The following is a 5,469-nucleotide window of genomic DNA, read 5'->3' as shown; positions in this document are numbered from 1 at the left end:
TACCCTCCCAGCATGTAGGACTGTCTTCACCACCCCAGTGCATTGATCTGTAATCCAGGCGCAGTTACCCTCCCATCATGTAGGAGTGTGTACACCACCCCAGTGCATTGATCTGTAATCCAGGAGCAGTTACCCTCCCAGCGTGTAGGGTCTGTTTACACCACCCCAGTGCATTGACCTGAAAACCAGGAGTAGTTAGCGTCCCAGCATGAAGGACTGTGTACACCATCACAGTGCATTGATCTGTAAACCAGTAGCAGCTACCCTCCCAGCATGTGGGACTGTGTAAACCACCCCTGTGCATTGATCTGTAAACCAGGAACAGTTACCCTCCCAGCATGTAGGGCCGTGTACACCAAACCAGGGCATTGATCTGTAAACTAGGAGCAGTTTTCCCCCAGCATGGTTGACTGTGTACACCGCCCCAGTGCAATGAACTGTAAACCAGGAGCAGTTATCCCCCAGCATGAAGGACTGTGTACACCACCCCAGTGCATTGATCTATAAACCAGGAGCAGTTACCCGCCCTGCATGTAGGACTGTGCACAACAGCGCAGTGCATTGATCTGTCAACCAGGAATAGTTACCATCCCAGCATGTAGGACTATGTTCCCCATAACAGTGCATTGATCTATAAACGAGGAGCAGTTACCCGCCCTGCATGTAGGACTATGTACTCCATAACAGTGCATTGATCTATAAACCAGGAGCAGTTACCCGTCCTGAATGTAGCACTGTGCACTACAACGCAGTGCATTGATCTTAAAACCAGAAGCAGATACACTCCCAGCATGTAGGACTGTGTACCCCACCCCAGTGCATTTATCTGTTAACCAGGGGAAGTTACACCCTCCCCGCATGTAGGACTGTGCATACCACCCCGGTGCATTGATCTGTAAACTAGGAGCAGTTACTCCACCCAACATGTAGGACTGTGTACCCCACCCCAGTGCATTGATCTGTAATCCAGGAGCGGTTACCATCCCAGCATGTAGGAACTGTGTACACAACCCGGTGCAATGATCTGTAAACCAGGAGCAGTTCCCCTCCCAGTTTGTTGGACTGTGGACACCATCCCACTGCATTGATCTGTAAACCAGGAGCAGTTACCCTCCCAGCATGTAGGACCGTGTTCCCCACCCCAATGCACTGATCTGTGCACCTGGAGCATTTACTCTCCTACCGCCTAGGACTGTATTCCCCACCCCAGTGCATTGAACTGTAAACCAGGAGCAGTTATCCCCCAGCATGTAGGACTGCGTACAACACCCCAGTGAATTGATCTGTAAACAAGGAGCAGTTACCCTCGCAGCATGTCGGCCTGTGGACCCCACCCCAGTGTTTTGATCTGTAAATCAGGAATAGCTCCCCACCCAGTATGTACGACTGTGTACACCACCCCAGTGCATTGATCTGTAAACCAGGAGCAGTTACCCTCCCAGCATGTAGGACTGTGTAGACCACCCCAGTGCATTGATCTGAAAAACAGGAGCAGTTACCTCCCCAGAATGTAGGACTGTGTTCCTCACCCCAATGCACTGATCTGTGCACCTGGTGCATTTACCCTCCTACCGTCTAGGACTGTGTACACAAACCCAGTGCAATGAACTATAAACCAGGAGCAGTTATCCCCCAGCATGGAGGACTGTGTACACCGCCCCAGTGCATTGAGCTGTAAATCAGGAATAGTTACCCTTCCAGAATGTAGAACTGTGTACCCCACCCCAGTGCATTGATCGGTCAACCTGGAATAGTTACCCTTCCCGCATGTATGACTATGTACCCCATAACAGTGCATTGAACTGTAAACCAGGAGCAGTTACCCTCCCAGCATGTAGGACTGTGTACACAACCCAGTGCATTGATCTGTAAACCAGGAGCAGTTACCCTCCCAGCATGTAGGACTGTGTACACCACTCGAGTGCATTGATCTGTAAACTAGGAACAGTTACTCTCCCAGTTTGTTGGATTGTGTACACCACCCCACTGCATTGATCTGTAAACCAGGAGCAGTTACTCCACCCAGCATGTAGGACTGTGTACCCCACCACAGTGCATTGATCATTAAATCAGGAATAGTTACCCTCCCAGCATGTAGCACTGTGTTCACCACCCCAGTGCATTGATCAGTAAACCAGAAGCAGTTACCCTCGCAGCATGTTGGACAGTGTACCACATCCCAGTGCCTTGATCTGTAACCCAGGAACATTTACCCTCCGACAGTCTAGGACTATGTACACCAACCCAGTGCAATGAACTGTAAACCAGGAGCAGTTATCCCCCAGCATGGAGGACTGTGTACACCACCCCAGTGCATTGATCTGTAAACCAGGAGCAGTTACCCGCCCAGCATGTAGGACTGTGTACACAACCCCAGTGCATTGATCTGTAAATCAGGGTCAGTTACCCTCCCAGCATGTAGGACTGTGGACAACAACGCAGTATATTGATCTTAAAAACAGAAGCAGATACACTCCCAGCATGTAGGACTGTGTACCCCACCCCAGTGCATTGATCTGTTAACCAGGGGAAATTACACCCTCCCCACGTGTAGGACTGTGCACACCACCCCAGTGCATTGATCTGTAAATTTGGAGCAGTTACTCCACGCAGCATGTAGGACTGTGTACCCCACCACAGTGCATTGATTTGTAAACCAGCAGCAGATATCTTCCAAGCATGTAGGACTATGTACCCAGCCCAGTGCATTGATCTGTAATCCAGGAGCAGTTACCCTCCCACCATGTAGGACTGTGTACACCACCCCAGAACATTGATCTGTAACCCAGGAGCAGTTACCCTCCCACCATGTAGGACTGTGTACACAACCCAGTGCATTGATCTGTAAACCAGGAGCAGTTACCCTCCCAGCATGTACGACAGTGTGCACCACCCCAGTGCATTGATGTGTAATCCAGGAGCAGTTACCCTCCCAGCATGTAGGACAGTGTACACCACCCCAGTGCATTGATCTGTAAACCAGGTGCAGTTACGCTCCCAGCGTGTAGCGACTGTTTACACCAGCCCAGTGCATTGACCTGTAAACCAGGAGTAGTTCGCGTCCCAGCATGAAGCACTGTGTACACCATCACAGTGCGTTGATCTGTAACCCAGCAGCAGCTACCCTCCCAGCATGTAGGACTGTGTACACTACCCAAGTGCATTGATCTGTAAACCTGGAACCGTTGCCCTCCCAGAATGAAGGACTATGTACAACACCCAGGTGCAGTGATCTGAAAAACAGTAGCACTTGCCCTCCCCGCATGTAGGTCTTCATACACTACCCCAGTGCAATGATCTGCAAACCAGGAACAGTTACCCTCCCAGCATGTCGGACTGCATAACCATCCCAGTGCATTGATCTGTAAACCAGGAAAAGTTACCCTCCCAGCATGTTGGACTGTGTACACCACCCGAGTGCATTGATCTGTAAACCAGGAACAATTACACTCCCAACATGAAGGACTGTGTACAACACCCCAGGGCATTGATCTGAAAAACAATAGCAGTTACCCTCCCAGCATGTAGGTCTGCATACATTACTACAGTGCAATGATCTGTAACCCAGGAGCAGTTACTCTCCCAGCATGAAGGACTGTGTAGACCACCCCAGTGCATTGATCTGAAAACCAGGAGCAGGTAACCTCCCAGCTTGAAGGGCTTCATACAACACCCCAGTGCATTGATCTGAAAACGAGCAGCAGTTACCTCTCAGCATTTCGGATTGTGTACATTACCTCTCTGCATTGATCTGTAAACCAGGAACAGTTCCCCACCAGGAATGTACGACTGTTTACGCCACCCCAGTGCAATGATCTGTAACCCTGGAGCAGTTACCTACCCAGAATGTAGGACCGTGTTCCCCACCCCAATGCACTGATCTGTGCACCTGGAGCATTTACCCTCCTACCGCCTAGGACTGTATTCCCCAACCCAGTGCATTGAACTGTAAACCAGGAGCAGTTATCCCTCAGCATGTAGGACTGTGTACACCACCCCAGTGTTTTGATCTGTAAATCAGGACCAGTTCCCCACCCAGTATGTAGGACTGTGTACACCACTCCAGTGCATTGATCTGTAAACAAGGAGCAGTTACCCTCCCAGCATGTCGGACTGTGTACACCACCCCAGTGCTTTGATCTGTAAATCAGGAGCAGTTACCCTCCCAGCATGCAGGCCTGTGTACACCACCGCAGTGCATTAACCTGTAAACCAGGAGCAGTTATCCGCGCAGCATGATGGACAGTGTACCCCACCCCAGTGCCTTGATCTCAAACCTATGAGCAGTTAACCTCCCAGCTTGCAGGACTGTAGACAATACCCCAGTGCATTGATCTGAAAACTGGCAGCAGTTACCCTCCCAGCCTGTCGGACTGTGTACACCACCCCAGCGCATTGATCTGTAAACCAGGAACAGTTACCACCCCCCCCCTCCCATCATGTAGGACTGTGTACGCTACCCCTCTGCATTGATCTGTGAACCAGCAGCAGATATCCTCCCAGCATGTAGGACTGTGTACCCCCACCTCAGTGCATTGATCTGTCAACCAGGAATAGTTACCCTCCCAGTTTGAAGGACTTTATACAACACCCCAGCGCATTGATCTGAAAACGAGCAGCAGTTACCCTCTCAGCATGTCGGATTGTGTACACTAACCCTCTGCATTGATCTGTAAACCAAGAACAGTTACCCCCCGAGAATGTGGGAATGTGTACAACATCCCAGTGCAATGATCTGTAAACCAGGAACAGTTCCCCACCAAGAATGTACGACTGTGTACCCCACCCCAGTGCAATGATCTGTAACCCTGGAGCAGTTACCTACCCAGAATGTAGGACTGTGTTCCCCAGCGCAATGCACTGATCTGTGCACCTGGAGCATTTACCCTCCTACCGTCTAGGACTGTGTACAACAACCCAGTGCAATGAACTGTAAACCAGGAGCAGTTACCCTCCCAGCATGTAGGACTGTGTACACCATCCCACTGCATTGATCTGTAAACAGGCGCAGTTACCGTCCCAGCATGTAGGACTTTGTACACCACCCCAGTGTTTTGATCTGTAAATCAGAGCAGTTCCCCACCCAGTATGTAGGACTGTGTACACCACCCCAGTGCATTGATCTGTAAACCAGGAGCAGTCACCCTCCCTGCATGCAGGTAGGCATACACTACCCAAGTGCAATGTTCTATAAACCAGGAGCAGTTACAATCCCAGCATATAGGACTGGATACACCACCCGAGTGCAATGATCTGTAAACCAGGAGCAGTTACCCTCCCAGCACGTAGGACTGTGTACACAACCCCAGTGCATTGATCTGTCAACCAGGAACAGTTACCCTCCCAGCATGAAGGACTGTGTACACCACCCGAGTGCATTGATCTGTAAACCAGGAACAGTTACCTTCCGAGCATGTTGGACAGTGTACCACACCCTTAGGGCATTGATCTGAAAAACAGTAGCATTTA

Source organism: Chiloscyllium plagiosum, unplaced genomic scaffold (assembly GCF_037043375.1).
Source record: "Chiloscyllium plagiosum isolate Xiang-an unplaced genomic scaffold, Cpla_swu_hap1 HiC_scaffold_40, whole genome shotgun sequence".
NCBI lineage: Eukaryota > Metazoa > Chordata > Chondrichthyes > Orectolobiformes > Hemiscylliidae > Chiloscyllium > Chiloscyllium plagiosum.
This window is presented reverse-complemented; position numbering follows the sequence as displayed.